Source organism: Ursus americanus, chromosome 25 (assembly GCF_024610735.1).
Source record: "Ursus americanus isolate L20-20 chromosome 25, mUrsAme1.1.p, whole genome shotgun sequence".
Classification (NCBI taxonomy): domain Eukaryota; kingdom Metazoa; phylum Chordata; class Mammalia; order Carnivora; family Ursidae; genus Ursus; species Ursus americanus.
Genome location: NC_142151.1, coordinates 9,764,576 through 9,782,008, shown reverse-complemented (window position 1 = coordinate 9,782,008; position 17,433 = coordinate 9,764,576).

The following is a 17,433-nucleotide window of genomic DNA, read 5'->3' as shown; positions in this document are numbered from 1 at the left end:
CAAAACTATACTTTTGTGTATAAGCAAAAAATATATACTTTTTTTTAATCAAATGTATGTATCTGTAAAAAGTCATAACTATAAGCTTTTAACATTTTTATACTAGGGACACCTGGGTGGCTCAGTTCGTTGAGAGTTGCCTTTGGCTCAGGTCATGATCTCAGCGTCCTGGGATCGAACCCCACATCGGGCTCCCTGCTCAGCGGGGAGCCTGCTTCTCCCTCTACCCCTCCTCTCCTGGCACACACACTCTCTCTCTCTGGCAAATAAATGAATAAATAAAACCTTAAAAAAATTATGCTAAATTAAAAAAATATAACAATGGAATATTACTCAGCCATCAAAAAGAACAATATCTCAGCATTTGCAGCAACATGGACGGGACTGGAGGAGATAATGCTAAGTGAAATAAGTCAAGCAGAGAAAGACAACTATCATATGGTTTCACTCATTTATGGAACATAAGAAGTAGGAAGATCTGTAGGAGAAGAAAGGGAAGGAAGAAAGTGGGGGTAAACAGAATGAGGAATGAACCATGAGAGACTATGGACTCTGGGAAACAAACTGACGGCTTCAGAGGGGAGGGGGTGGGGGAATGGGATAGGCCGTGGTGGGTATTAAGAAGGGCACATATTGCATGGTACACTGGGTGTTATACGCAAGTAATGAATCATGGAACTTTACATCAAAAACTAGGGATGTACAGTATGGTGACTAACATAATATAATAAAAAATTGTTATATAAAAAAATAAATAAAAAATATATTCTAATTCTAACTATATCTAAGACAACAAATAAAAATAGCATTGAAATAATATAACTGATGTGCTTAATAATTTGCTCTTTTACTTTAAAGATTTATTTATTTATGTATTTGAGAGAGAAAGAGAGGGTGAGTGATGGGGGGAGGGGAAGAGGGAGAGGGAGAAAAGAAGCCAACTTCCTGCTGAGCCTGGAGCCTGACATGAGGCTTGATCCCACAACCCTGAGATCATGACCTGAGCCAAAACCAGGAGTCAGATGCTCAACCGACTGAGCCACCCAGGCTCCCCAGTAGCTCTTCTACTTTAGATATAATATTGTTTAAGTAAGGTTGGTCTTCACAGAAGTGATTGAAAGAATATGGTCTTATATTTAGATTTTGCCAAGGTTTCAAATCATGGTGAGGGAGGGGGAGTTGGAGATGGGGTGTAGTGGGATTAGGTCAGTTTGGGATCTAGGCTTCTGGTCATGTCTTCTGTGACTTCAAAGCTGGGAAAGACAGGGGAGATAGTTCCCCAGGTCCTTTTTTAAAGTAAAAGTAAAGACAGCGTTAATCAAAGGGAGGAAATCTACTATCAAAATCAACCTGGTGTCAGGGGCTCAGACACTGAGGAGCAGGTGCCTGGAAACTGACAAAGACAGGTGCACAAACCCAGTCAGATGGCAAGTGCCCTTATCTCTGTGGTGCACAGCTCAGAAGCAGTCACATCTGAACAGACCACTAGAGAGATGGGGAGAAAGCCAGAGATGTCTGTGAAAAACCGTACCCAGAATGGGAGCCCCAGAGGGTTGTGGCTAAACTCTGCCTCTAGGCCAACTAAGAGCAAGGCCCAGGTGTCCTGGCCTCCTGACCCGGGGAGGTCAACGGCCCTTCCCAAATCTGACAACTGAAAGATCTAAGAGTATACCCACACAGCATTCTCAGGTACCAGTGGTTTTTCTTCAAAAAAGGTGCTAATTACACATGTAAAATGAGAACACCTAGTATTAACAGCCTCTAACAAATTACTACGCATCAGTTCAGTTCCTGGGAATCATGTGAGGTTGTCCTATCCTGAAAAACCCTAGGCAGGGAAAAAATAATTACTGATGTGAATCGGATGACAGAGGAAACGAAATTTTTAGAATTTTGGTAGAACCGTAGCTTACACTCCTGCTCATCTTATAACCCTCTTCACCAGATAACTCCCAAAAATGGAATTTGTGTTTCTCTCTTGTGTTGGTCAAGCAGGTATCAAAGAATATAATTTAAAAGAGCAAAGGCTTTTGTAACTATAACTTAATAGATCCTTGACTTATTTTTTATTATTTTATAATTATTATTATTTATTTGAGTATAGTTGACAGCCCTTGCCTTTTTTTACATGTAAAGTAAAACCTCTGGAGATGGACCAAAAATATCTGAAGGTTATTTTTAAAGGGGTTGGGTGATATCAAAATATAATGTAAATATTATAAGGCAAAGGAAATATATGAATTTCTTTTATGAATTGGTTCTTGAAGACCCTAGAACATAAAATGTGGGCCTACAAAAATTGCTCCATTTAAAACTTAGTGTAAATTAAAAAGATTTGATGATTTTTTGATAATTAATTTGGTTAGTTTTTTTTTTAAAGATTTTATTAATTTATTTGACAGAGAGACAGCCAGTGAGAGAGGGAACACAGCAGGGGGAGTGGGAGAGGTAGAAGCAGGCTCCCAGCGGAGGAGCCTGATGTGGGGCTCGATCCCAGAACGCTGGGATCACGCCCTGAGCCGAAGGCAGCCGCTTAACAACTGCGCCACCCAGGCGCCCCTAATTGGGTTAGTTTTTGATGTCCTTAATTGGTTTTTTAAAGTAGGGACAGGGTGGGCACCTGGGTGGCTCAGTCAGTTAAACATCTGACTTCTGCTCAGGTCATGATCTTGGGGTCCTGGGATCGAACCCCACATTGGGCTCCCTGCTCAGTGGGAAGTGTGCTTCTCCCTCTCTCTCTTCCTGCTGCTCCCCCTGCTTGTGCTCTTTCCCTCTCTCTCTGTCACATAAATAAATAAAATATAAATAGATGATAGATAGATAGATAGATAGATAGATAGATGATAGATAGATAGATAGATAGATAGATAGATAGATAGATAGATAGATATAGATAGATAGAAGTAGGGACAGGGTACCTGGCTGGCTCAGTCGGTAGGGCATGGGACTCTTCATCTTGGGGTCATGAGTTGAAGCCCCACGCTGAGCATAGAGCTTACTTTCAAGAAATGAAAAAAGTAAAAATAGGGACAATTCTCTATTTAAATAATAATTAAAGACAGATTTCAGTAAATCTAGGCATCCCTAAAGATATATATTGATAGACTGGGTGATGGGTTTTAAGGGGAGCCACGATGGAATGAGCGCTGGGTGTTATATAAGACTGATGAATCACTGACCTCTACCTCTGAAATTAATAATACACTGCATGTTCACTAATTGAATTTAAATAAAAATTTTTTTAAAGATTTTATTTATTTATTCGACAGAGAGAGAGACAGCCAGCGAGAGAGGGAACACAAGCAGGGGGAGTGGGAGAGGAAGAAGCAGGCTCATAGCAGAAGAGCCTGACGTGGGGCTCGATCCCAGAACTCCGGGATCACGCCCCGAGCTGAAGGCAGATGCTTAACCGCTGTGCCACCCAGGCGCCCCTGAATTTAAATAAATTTTTAGGAAGATACATATTGATAGTAATGCCTGTGAAAAATAGAGCTGTATGAGAGATACAGGCAAAATCTCAAAAGGTTGTTGTTTTACTTGTTCATTTTTGCTATTGTTCATTACTTGTATACAATTCTAAGACATTGTGAGGTCTATTTCTTTTGTATTTTTCTGGTATCACTTAGGGGAGAGATCAAATTGTCTCTCATTTTTTAAAGATTTATTTATTTATTTGAGAGAGAGAGAGTGCAAGCAGGGAAGGGGCACAAGGAGAGGGAGAAGCAGAGCAGGGAGCCTACTGCAGGGTTGACCCCAGGACCCTGAGATCCTGATCTGAGCCAAAATCAAGAGTCAGACGCTGAAGTGACTGAGCCACCCAGGCATCCCGTCCTTTCTTTTTAAGATAAATGATACCATGCATACCGAGAAGTTTCATCAGGGTCTATGCCATAACAACTTAATTCCAAAATATTTAGATTACAATTTTTTTAAAAGGGAATTCATAATGTGGTCTGAAAGGAAAGACATTGGCTTATCTGTAGCCAAAACAGCAATGTTTTACTCTTTAATGCCTCTCTTCCAACTGAGTCTGTTTACTCATTGAAAGAAAAGCATTTTCCCCAATGTCTTTCCTCAGGATGTAGAAAATACATCAACATGGACTCAGACATGGACTCAGAAAAAAAATGGACAAAAACTGCTAACTTTTGCAATGAGATAATCTGTGGTGAATATTATACAATACTTTGGTGGCCCTCGATTATTGCTGCCCGCTTTATACATGTCCTCTGTATATATGAGTAAAGCAGGGTTGATAAATCAGGCTTGCCCAAAATCTTACACAATTTGGGATGCCTTAGTGTTAAAGTCACACTCTAGGAACCTTGGTATGGTAGTTACAACAATGAGGCCCACACTCTGGGTCCTTTCCCACACTTTTTTTTTAAGATTTTATTTATTTGAGAGAGAGAGAGAGCACAAGCCAGGGGGAGGGGCAGAGAGAGAGGAAGAAGCAGGCTCCCCATTGATCAGGGAGTCCAATGCAGGGCTGGATCCCAGGACCCTGAAATCATGACCCGAGCCAAAGGCAAACACCCAACCAACTGAGCCACCCAGGCACCCCTTTCCCACACTTTTTAAATGAATTTCATTCAAATTAAAATCCACATGGATCCAACCATATAGTCCAGTAAATAGGTGTTTATTTTGTGGCTAGAAAAGTCTATTCTTGGGGTGCCTGGGGTGGCTCAGTTGCTGAGCATCTGCCTGCAGCTCAGGTCATGGTCCCGGCGTTCTGGGATTGACCCCACATTGGGCTCCCTGCTCAGCGGGAAGCCTGCTTCTCCCTCTCCCACTCCCCCTGCTTGTGTTCCCTCTCTTGCTGTGTCTCTCTCTGTCAAATAAATTTAAAAATCTTGAAAGAAAGAAAGAAAGAAAGAAAGAAAGAAAGAAAGAAAGAAAGAGAAAGAAAGAAAGAAAGAAAGAAAGAAAGAAAGAAAGAAAGAAAGAAAGAAAGAAAGAAAGAAAGAAAGAAAAAGTCTATTTTTGGGGTGCGCCTGGCTGGCTCAGTCAGTAGGCAAATCATGTGACTCTTAATCTCAGGGTTGTGAGTTCAACACCACATTGGGCATGGAACCTAGTTTTAAAAAAAAATTGTTTTTAAAGTCTATTCTTGCAGAAGATCTAGTTATTTTATTTTTAAAAAAAGCTTAATAATTTCTCATTGGAGACTGCCTATTTTCATACATAGAGTAGAAGAAAATGTCTCAGAGTAATAAAATCAATAAATCATAGGGTAAAATAATTTTTGCACTATTGTTTTTATACTCGGTGTAAAGACACATTTGAGAAAAACAAAAGGATTTTAAAGAACACAATAGTTAAAATTTCTTAATAAACACTAATGTTATTAAGGCCTGAAGGCTTAACTTTTGTACTTGCTTTTGAGAGCCACACCAAATTTGAAGCCTGGATTAAGATTTACTCAAAAATTGGGGCGCCTGGGTGGCACAGTGGTTGAGCGTCTGCCTTTGGCTCAGGGCGTGATCCCGGTGTTGTGGGATCGAGCCCCACATCAGGCTCCTCCGCTATGAGCCTGCTTCTTCCTCTCCCACTCCCCCTGCTTGTGTTCCCTCTCTCGCTGGCTGTCTCTATCCTATCGAATAAATAAATAAAATCTTAAAAAAAAAAAAAAAAAGATTTACTCAAAAATTATAGACATGAAAACACTTTCTCCTGCCCCATGATTTTCATCAAATTACAGTATGAGTAACCAGTGATAGTATCTCATGCTCTCAACTCTTTTTTTTTTTTAATTTTTTTTATTAGTTGTATTCATTCAACAATGAATAGGGCTAGCCACTGTTTTTTTTTCTTCCCTTTTTAATATTTTATTTATTTGACAGAGACAGAGACAGCCAGCGAGAGAGGGAACACAAGCAGGGGGAGTGGGAGAGGAAGAAGCAGGCTCATAGCGGAAGAGCCTGATGTGGGGCTCGATCCCATAACGCCAGGATCACACCCTGAGCCAAAGGCAGATGCTTAACCGCTGTGCCACCCAGGCGCCCCTCACGCTCTCAATTCTTATCTGCCATTTTTAACTTTCACAGAACAAGTCCTCCTTTCTGTGGAGACCACACAACTGTGTCCCCAGTGTCAACGTACCAGCAGCAGTCAAGGCCTTCCTATAAATCAGCTGCAGGATCCTCACTGCTTGGGCAAGTGTATCATTATAATCCACACTGCCCAAATTACCAGCAATGAGAATCTAGACAACAAAAACACTGCAAAAAAAGTTCTAGTACCAGGGCACCTGGGTGGCTGAGTCGTTTAAGTGTCTGCCTTTGGCTCAGGTCATGATCCCAGGGTCCTGGGATCGAGTCCCACGTTGGGCTCCCTGCTCAGCAAGGAGTCTGCTTCTTTCTCTCCCTTTGCCCTTCCCCCTGCTCATGCTCTCTCTCTCAAATAAATTATAAAATCTTTTGTTTTATTTTATTTATTTGACAGAGATAGAGACAGCCAGTGAGAGAGGGAACACAAACAAGAGGAGTGGGAGAGGAAGAAGCAGGGTCCCAGTGGAGGAGCCCAATGTGGGGCTCGATCCCAGAATGCCAGGATCATGCCCTGAGCCAAAGGCATATGCTTAAGGACTGAGCCACCCAGGCGCCCTGCAAATAAATTATAAACTCTTAAAAAAAAAAAAGTTTCTAGTACCGAGGATAACCCAGTGGACCATACCTTCTTGAAGCCTAAAGCAGTCATAACGTGCAGCCAACATACGCAGCACACCTAGAGGCCTGTGCACACTGGCTCCCCTGGTTGACATGCAAGTGTGTTGCTTATACTTGGGCTTCTCTGGTGTTTTAACTTCAGCCCAGGAAACAAGGGTGTGCAGTGACGTGAGCTGTGTATGGGTGCTCCTGCTACTGTGTCAGTTTGGACCATGTCTATGAGAACGTGATGGTGAAGCCCAGGAATACTGTTTAAACCATAGGCTACACATCTCACTTGAATTAGTAATTCACAGAGGGGCACCTGACTGACTCAGATGGTGGAGCGTGCCACTCGTGATCTTGAGGTTATGAGTTTGAGCCCCACATTGGGTTACAGAGATTACTTAAAAAAAAATAAAATCTTTGGAGCACTTGGATTGAGCACATCTGGATTGTTTAGAAAAATTACTAAAAGAGGGGTGTCTGGGTGGCTCAGATGTTTAAGTGTCTGCCTTTGGCTCAGGTCATGATCTCCAAGTCCTGGGACCTAGCCCCATGTTGGGCTCCTGGCTCAGCCAGGAGTCGGCTTCTCTCTCTGCCTCGCCACCCTGCTCATGCTCTCTCTCTCCCTCTGTCTCTCTCTCTCTAATGAATAAATAAAGTCTTAAAAAAAAAAAAAAGAAAAAAGAAAAATTACTAAAAGAAATAACTGCCTGAGAGTTGACACGACCAGGTAGGCTGTAGTTGCAGAGGGGGGTGTGTTCAGTTACGGAATTCTTTTGGGTAGAGACCATTCAGACAAGAGCTCAAAAGAAAAAAAAAAGGAGCAACATATTTCTGGCTAATAAAATAATGAGTGAGTATTAAAGGAAATGGGGTTTGAAAATGGGGAGAACAAAAGGAAAAGACAATTATATAACCACCTTACCCTACCAGTCAGATATAAAAGTGGTAATTTAGAAGTTCCTTTCTTTGACAGCATGAGATACTATCACTGGTTACTTATAGCAAGCAGTTACTATAATCTGATGAAAATCCTGAGGCTGGAGCAAGCGATTTCATGTCTACAATGTTCATTATTTTTACTTATTTATTAAAGTTTTTATGTATGTATGTATGTATGTATTTGACAGAGAGATGCCCAAAATAAAAAAATAAATAAAAATTTTTTATAATGTGCAGCGTGGGGCGCCTGGCTGGCTCAGTCGGTAGAGCATGCAACTCTTGATCTCAGGATTATGAATTCAAGCCCCACATCGGGCATGGAGCCTACTTAAAAAATAAAAATAAATAAAAACAAAAAAGAAAATGTACAATGATTTTTCACCTCCCCCAGCCTCCATTCTTTCTTTTTTTTTTTTTTAAGATTTTATTTATTTATTTGAGAGAGAGAGGGAGGGAGAGAATGAGTGCACAAGCCAGGGAGAGAGGCAGAGGGAGAGGAGAGGGAGAAGCAGACTCCCCGATGAGCAGGGAGCCTGACTCAGGGCAATCCCAGGACCCTGGGATCATGACCTGAGCCAAAGGCAGATGCTTAACCGACTGGGCCACCCAAGCACCCCATCCTGTCCTCCATTGTTGACTAAATTGTCAAACTCTTCTATTTCTTGGCCACGGTAAAACCTCAGTATTACCCTTTAACTAATCTTATTCAAATCAGGAGTTTCTTGACTTTATTATTATTATTACTATTATTATCTTATTAATTTTTTTAAAGTAGGCTCTACACCCAACATGGGGCTTGAACTCAAGATCAAGAGTCTCGTGTTCTACTGACTGAGCCAGACAGGCACCCCGGGAGTTTCTTGACTTTTAACCCAAATCCCTAACTCACCTTTCTAACTTGAATGGTATCTTCTGATTCTAATAATATCTGTACCTGTTTCTCAACCTGGCCTTGATACTCTAACTGAACTGACATGTGTCTTTCTAGAGATGTTTTAACCATTGTTTTTACCTTTATATTTTACTCTTTGCTTATATTTATTGAACAAGTATTGATTGAGAACATGAGATGGAGGATGAAATGTAACCCACTCTTTGAGGAACTTTGCAGGTTACAAGGAGAAGATGGTAGGTGCTTAGAGTGAGATGTATGATTAAGAGAGAATTGTTCTTTTAAGACAAGAGAATTTTGAGCATGTTTAAATACAGCAATAACACAACATTGTTGCAAGTTGCCTAAATTCGGTGTACAGTGAAATAAATTTGATATGTTGCATTTCCTTATTAGTTCTATAGACTAGCACAACCCCAAACCAAACCTACTAGCTACACTAGAACAAACGAGGGGCGCCTGGCTGGCTCAGTTGGTAGAGCATGCAACTCTTGATCTCTGGACGTGAGTTCAAGCCCCACGTTGCACACAGAGTTTATAGGGAAGGAAAGGAAAGGAAAGGAAAGGAAAGGAAAGGAAAGGAAAGGAAAGGAAAGGAAAGGAAAGGAAAGGAAAGGAAAGGAAAGGAAAGGAAAGGAAAGGAAAGGAAAGGAAAGGAGGAAGGAAGGAAGGAAGGAAGGAAGGAAGGAAGGAAGGAAGGAAGGAAGGAAGGAAAGAAAGAAAGAAAGAAAGAAGGAAAGAAAGAAAGAAGGAAAGAAAGAAAGAAGGAAAGAAGGAAAGAAAAAGAAAGGAAGGAAAGATGGAAGAAGGAAAATTCTCAGAAGTACTTGAGCACTGGAGCAGCTAAAATCAAAACACCAATTTCTTGAAAATAGCACCTCCCAACAAAATTCTTCCCCAGGATCAAGTCTTAAAACAAATCCATCCCTCTGTATTCACACACGATCACAGTGAAGACTTGTGATGCCTATACACAAGAAATAGGAAAAACAGAGAAGAGAGAGAAATGTTTTCATGGCTTCACATTCAAAATGCTGACACTTTTCTAGGGAAAAAAAATCCCACCTATTAGTTTAAGAATTACTTAGAAATTTCTCACCAATATCTAAAGGTTAACTGTGCCCCTATGCTTCTCATTTCCCGGAGAAAATCTTCTAGTCTTGTAAACACCTCCCTTTTCTCTCTACGATGTAAGCTCTCCCAGTTCTATTTCCGGTCTGCTTTGTTCATTCACATAACCCAAAGACCTAGAAGACCACTGAGCACATAACAGGCCTTCCGTAAGGAATCAATGAATGAATTCGTCAATAATGACCTCTGATGCACTCTTGTCTTCTTGCTAAACTTAGAAATTTACAAAAGTGGCACTATCAACCACTAGGTTTTTCCTGGGACTTTCCTTCACTTTTTATTGTCAACATCATGGACATAAAAGCTCTCTTTTTCCTTTTACTTCTCCTTTTCACCCCGGGTTCCCCAAGGCTGAACTGCACTTGGACTAGCAGGTAGACTGCATTGAAAAATCAGCGAGCTTCCCAGAAAGGCCTCCATGTGTGTTGCTCAGAGGCCCAATGCCCCCTCCACACACATGTTCACTCCTCTGCTCAGCTTCCGCTGTCTCTCTCTCCTACTCTGTGATTTCTTAGGATAGTGAACCCTCCCACTCAGAGAGACTCCCCTGCTCCCCATTACCAAATGTACTCAAATAGAAAATCCCCCCACCCCAATTTCAGACTGGTAGCTTGAATTCTTGGTGCTTTCCTGGCCTGCACCTCCAGGGGGGACGGTGAGGACTGATATAGAGTCCTTCAACAGAGGCCCTTTCTCAGCTTTGAAATCCCCAGAACTTCACTCCCCTAATGGCAGCCAATTACTTGCTGATCCCCTACACTTTGTCCTCTCTGATAGCCTGTTTCCCTCAGGAGTTCCCCTACCCCTTTCATTTGTTTCCGTTGAGTTTTTCACACTACAACTTGCTTCCTGCCCATCCCCTCTAGTTAAGATACTGGAAAATACTGTTGTCACCTTGCAAAGACTCCATTACAATAAAAAGGTGAACTAGCAGCAGTAACAACACATGGGAGCTCGTGAGAAATGCAGATTCTTGGGTCCCACCCAACACCTACTGAACTGGCATCTGAATCTTAACAAGATCCCTAGGAGCTACGTGAAAGTTCGAAAAGCACCAAACTAGACCAGTGGCTCTTGATGCCGGAATCACGGAGACACTCTAAGAAATCCAATGTCTAAGAAGTACCACAAACCAATTAAACCAAAATCTCTGAGGAGGGAGTCCAGGGCTCAGTATTTTTAAAGCTTCTTCCAGTGACACCAGTATGTAGTCAAGTTTGAGCCACTGGAGTAAAATTTTTTCTTTCCCTAGGTGGTTGGCTATTGGTGAAATCTCTTTATACAAGAGATGACTGAAGTCATGATAGACCTTCTGCTGGAACGCTGAGATCCTACCAGGCACATGCTTTGGCTAGAAAAGACATAGTCCTTACTTCCAAAGAAGATTTCTGAAGATTGGACCAGGAGGTGGCAGTACAGTGTAACGGTTAGATCAAGGTTCAGCTCTTCCACCAGCTGTGACCCCAGCAAACATAGTTTCCACATCCGTACAACAGTGATCGTAATATGACCCATCACAAGCTTTTTATCTTGAGTGATCATCTGATTCCTTTTTCTCCAGATTAGAACTCAATATCACAAACCCATCAGATTTTCTTAAATAAAAAGGCTATGAAAATCACAAAGACCAGAGCAGAAATAAACAAAATAGCAGAAAAACAAAAATGATTAACAAAATAAGAGCTTTTTTTTTTTTAAAGATAAATAAAATTGACAGACCTTTAGCTAGACTAAGAAAAAAAGGGAGGGACGCCTGGCTGGTTCAGTCTGTGGAGCGTGTGACTCTTGATCTCTGATCTCGGGGTTGTGGGTTTGAGCCCCACACTGGGTGTAGCGATTACTTAAAAATAAAATCTTAAAAAAAAGTTTGCACTTTTTTGGTGAGTGGATAAAAAGCAGCTTGCAGTCACAGGGTTTAGGATGCAGTAGGCTTCCTTGCGTCCTTCCTTTCTGGGCCCTACTTTTGTTTTTTTTTTTAAGATTTTATTTTTAAGTAATCTCTACAACCAATGCTGGGACTTGAACTTACAACCCCAAGATCAAGAGTCTCATGCTCCCATGACAGAGCTGGCCTCGCGCCCCTGGGCCCCATTTGCCCCATTTTCTGATAGACTTCTAGTTCACGTGTACAGAGGAAGTATGCAAGAGTGAGAATTCCCATCAGGTCAGATTTCTCCATAGTTTTAATCTGTCCTGGAAAATCCCTAACTGGCCTGGGTGGAGGCAGCTCTGCTTTCTCTCCTGGCCGGCTCTTCCTGTCTCAGTTGCCCCATCTGCTACTGGGGATGGGGATTAGCTTGACTACAACTCGCTCTGGATGCAGAAAAACTCAGCAATTACTCAAAAGCACCTGCCCCATTTGGCTGCTGTTTAACCAGAAGCCCCTGGAATTGTATAAATGTTACTTGTGGCCAATAGCCTGCTGTTTGTTTGCCTGTTTGCTGTTGTTCTAATATTTTTCAGGCTATTTTTAGCACTGAAATCTGGATGGTTATGGGTTCAGAGCAATCATGGCAGTAGGGCTCACTGAGACATCAGATGCGGTACACGGACACATTCGTGTATGTGTGTGTGTGTGTGTATGGGATGGGACGACTTAACAATCAAGTGAAAGTGATACGGGCTTTTTTACCTCACTGAGATGTGCCAAGGATGTGCCAATGTTTATATTTTGTCCAAATGGCCCTTCCAAATTGCAATAAATATTTTTCAGAATTGGTAGCACTGGGGTGCCTGGGTGGCACAGTCGTTAAGCGTCTGCCTTTGGCTCAGGGCGTGATTCCAGCATTCTGGGATCGAGCCCCACATCAGGCTCCTCTGCTGGGAGCCTGCTTCTTCCTCTCCCACTCCCCCTGCTGTGTTCCCTTTCTCGCTGGCTGTCTCTCTGTCAAATAAATAAATAAAATCTTAAAAAAAAAAAAAAAAGAATTGGTAGCACTAATATCAATCAATAAGTCGTAGCCTTAAAAAAAACAACAGGGGCGCCTGGGTGGCGCAGCGGTTAAGCGTCGGCCTTCAGCTCAGGGCGTGATCCCAGTGTTATGGGATCGAGCCCCACATCAGGCTTCTCCTCTATGAGCCTGCTTCTTCTTCTCCCACTCCCCCTGCTTGTGTTCCCTCTCTCTCTGGCTGTTTCTATCTCTGTCAAATAAATAAATAAAATCTTTAAAAAACAACAATAACAACAACAACAGTATTTTCTCTTAACCTTGAAAATATTACATTTTCATCATGGAGAATTTAAATAATACAGAAAGTGAGAAGAAAAAAGAAAATCACCTGCAATTGAATTACTCAGAAAGAACCAGCCTGAACATTTTTGTTGTGTCTCTCCCCAGTCTTATTATCCATACATATACAATGTAATGTTTATATCATCACTTACTTCCTAGAGCTTTCAAGGGAGGCATGCGGTTAAAAATGCGCCTGCCCCAGGCGCATCTGTAGCACTGGAGTCCAGACTGCACAATCCATTTGTACCTGAGACAGAAACAGAAAGTTAGAAGCTTCTCCGCCAGGCGGTTCCAAGGTGGAAAAGAACATTATGTTTGTCCCTGGAGATTTGAAAAAAACAGTGTATTTGGCATCAGATGATAGTCCAGTGCCTTTCACCTAACAAGAGAGGAGTTTTTCAAGGAACAAGCTGACAACATTCTATCTACCCCAACCCCCTCCCCTCTTTTTTTTTTTATCTCAAATATTAAATTATCCTCTATGGCAAAGTTTACATCTGCATTAAAAAACAATATTATAGATCCTTCCCTCACGGCCCTCAGAAAAAAAAACAACTTTTCCAACTCCCTGATTTTATTCTCCTAGAGTCCAGAACTATGAGTCATTAGTCGTCTACACCGCCCAGTTTGTGACACTTTGTGACAGTGTCCCCAGCAAACTCATACACAAGCTAAGTTTGTCTTTATTGAAAACAGGTGAAAAATATGTCTCAGGTCTTAACCTATTGTTTTAATCATACTTTGAAAACAAATAATACTATGGTCCCTCTTGAAAAATAAAAGTCTTTGATACAAAGATATTGTGAGTGCCTCTCTCCAAATGGATCTCAGAATTTATACTTCATATTTTAAAACTGCCAGCATCTAAAACACCAGGACCGTTTTCAAGCCCAGATAAAAATACATTGTCACTGGTATTTGAAAAACAAAAACAAAAAAACCACAATACTTTGACCAGAATTGGAGTTGCTGACAGAATACTTGAAAAAAATGTCCATCAGAAGCATCAGGCAGACCGCTGAAGTGTTTTGCTCTGATTGCCTTATGGCACAAAGCACCGAGTTTTCCTGGAACTTGTACAGAGTACCGACACAGCAGCTCTTTATGATGCCCTGAGGCAAGCGAATACTGTAGTAAAAACCTGATGCTTTCAGCTGGTTAAAATGTAAATGAGCTCCATTCTCATTCTCTGTGTATTCCCTGTTATGTTTTAGCTGCTATTACTCCAAAAGTTATACTTCTTTGACCCTTATCCTCTGAAGCAAACTCTAGGGAGTTCCTTGTGGTGAGCCGGCCGGTCCGCTCTCCTGCAGGCATTAGCCAGCCAGCACTTGCGATCTAACCCAAGGGTCTGCCCTCGGAATACTCCAGATCAGCATGTGAATGGAGCAAGCCAGAGTGTGATGCCCAAAGTGCGCTCCCCGGTGAGCAGCTCGGCATCACCAGGAGCTTGTCAAACAGACACATTTCTGAGCCTCACCTTTGAGCTACAGAATCAGAAAGTCTGGGGGTGAATCCCAGCAGCCTGTTTTAACAAGGCCTCCTGGGGATTTTTTTTTTTTTAAGATTTTATTTATTTATTTGACAGAGACAGCCAGCGAGAGAGGGAACACAAGCAGGGGGAGTGGGAGAGGAAGAAGCAGGCTCCCAGCGGAGGAGCCTGATGTGGGGTTCGATTCCAGAACGCTGGGATCACGCCCTGAGCTGAAGGCAGACGCTTAACGCCTGAGCCACCCAGGCGCCCCCTCCTGGGGATTATTATGCCTGCGAAAGTTTGAGAACCACTGGCTGGGTAGAGGGGGTGGGTGGGGTGAGGGGACTAGGGAATGTTGCGAAAGGGGTTTTGCTAATCTCATGTCCTACATCTGTTCTTTTCCAGTAGAATGGCTATAAGGAGTATTTGTAAGAAGGAAAATATACTAGAACTTCTACATAAAACCCCTGCACCGCCCCACCCTTTCACCAGGTTGTTGTTAAGCAGACGCGTCCTTTGGATAAATGTGCCCTACGGAGATTTCAGATTGGCTGCTCTGCACTTTGGCTGGAAAGGTTCGGACACATCTCTTTTTATGACTTACCTGCACTGTTGTTCTTCTCCTGTTTTAAGTACAGATGGTTATTATTTTAAGCAGCTAGGTAGATCAGAACAGAAATACCTCACATAATGAGTCTCAGATCCTCTAGGGAGCATCCCTTTAACTTTCCTGGATAGTAGGCTGACGTTTGTGATTTGGAGTTAGACCTTCTTCCTCTCCAGGCTCCGCCAGTTACTAAACTGTGGTCTAAGACCAGCTACTGACCTGCTCTAAGCCGCAGCTTCCTCATTCATAAAATGAGGATTATAGTAGTTTCCATCTCATAGGGTTAAGTGTTAAATAAAATTATTTAATATTCTTATCTTAATAGCATATTATTAAATAGAAAGCATTCACTAAACAGTTCATATCGTTGTTATTCATGAATCTTCATATCACCCATGGAACCCGCCCCCTTTCTATAAGCAGATATCCTCTCTCCTAACTCACTAACAAAAACTAAGGCCATTAAGAGTGACATTCTTCAATCTCCTCCCTGCCCCCCTAAAACCCTGCCAGCATCTCACAAAGTTACTTGGTATCTGTCACTGTCACTTCTGGGGTCTAAGAGTAAAGGGTGAGGGACTCCTCCTTTTATTCCTTCTGTTCAAGGCCAACCACTCCCCTGAGCCCTTAACTCATACCCTTCTGCTTGGTCCAGAGACATTTTCTGCCTTTTCCTCCGTCCTTTAAACTTGGTCTAATAATAGCTTCACCAATCTTTCTCCTCTTTCCATTCAAACTTCTGACAAGGGTTATCCATATTTCCTTGTCCGTTTTCCCCAATGCCACGGAAAACGTTTACACTAAGACTGTCAGGGGGGTACCTGGCTCTCTCAGTCGGAAGAGCATGCGACTCTTGATCTCAGGGTTGTGAGTTCGAGCCCCACTTTGGGCGTAGAGGTGGCTTAAATAAAAAAAATAAAGATCATCATACAGCTGATTGATTTTTCCCGTTTAATTTTGTTGTTCCCAAAATATTCATCTTCTGAACAATCAGGTTTTCATAGGGGGTTGGAGGGACAAATTTTGGCCTTGAAAATATAATTCGAAGAAAACAACTGCTTACATAGGGGGGAAAAAAGGAAGTCATTGGCTAGATGACATGGAGATGATGGTGATTCATCACTTTTTTCCACCTTGAAGTAACTTCTGAAAAACCATTTGCCGTTTTAAGCAATCTCTGGATGCGTCTCACCCAAATCAATCATTTCAGTACCGTGCTGATGGCTCCCAAGTTCACTGTCTAACTCTGACTTTCCTGAGGTCTTTAAAGTCATATCTTCAACTGGCAGGGATATGTCTTCGTTTGTGTCTGCAAACTAATAATATCTGAAACTAATTCACACACCCACCTATTTCTCTCCAAAATGTTCTGTTTCCGCTGTTGGAACCATCATTCATCAAGCTAGAAAGCAAAGAATTCCATCCTTAACTCCACTGAAGTAGGATAATCCTGCAAAGAATTAACAGATGTGTCCCTCCTGCGCATTCCTTCAGCACCCATTCATTTGCTTGTACTCAGGCATGGCAAAACGAGACAACAAAAGTTGTCTCACAATGTGCAGTCTGGTTTCAGATACAAAAGATTTTACAGAAAAAAAATTAAATGGAACTAGCTTTGCTCCCCTCTCCTTCTTTACTATGTGTAGATCAAAGACCCTTTCACATAGTGGAAGGAGTTTGCAATCTAAGTTATAGAGTATAAGGGAGGAAACAGTTTTCCTTAACTCATTTAGGGTCCCTGGCTGGGTCTGAAAATCAAAGTAACAAAGACAGATTAACAGGAAAAAAAAGGGTACAAATTTATTTAATATAAGTTTGACATAACCCTGAAGACTTCGTAAGAAAATGGAGACCCAAAGAAATGGTTGAAGCGGAGTATTTTTATGCTAGGTACGGTGAAGAGCAGAGGTGGAGAAGAAATACGATATGTCAGAGAGTATGAGGTAATTGTAGGAAACCAGGAGAAACCCAGCCAGGCCTGTTTGTTAGGGTTCTTCTTGGCGTCTCTTTGTCTTCAGAGATAAGAATGTTTTCTTTTCCTCTGGGTGTAAGGAGGGCACCTTTCACATGAGGGTTTTATGGCCTATTTCTGGGAACAAGGGGAGTGGAGGGAGGTCAGAGGAACATTCCTGCTCCTGCAGTTTTCTCAAACTCCTTCAGCTTCGCATACTCAATGTACCAAAGTGCCCTATGTTGGAGTAGCATCTCCTGAACCCCATCAAGAGTACAATGTGAGTGAAGGAGACCTTGCATCTAGACTCTGCCTTAAACAAAGTCCAAGACTTGGTAATATGAGAGAATACCCCTTTTTAAGAGATCTGAGAGAGGAGACAACCCCATGTCCCACTTTCTAAGTAAGTTCTCCCATACGCCAAACCATGGAGTAGAACCGGGTTTATCCAGTGTCTGTACCTGAAAGGGCTAAGATAGTCCCCAAAACTTCCCTAGAAGATAGTAATAGATATTTTAAATTAAATGCATAATAAAGAGGGACGCCT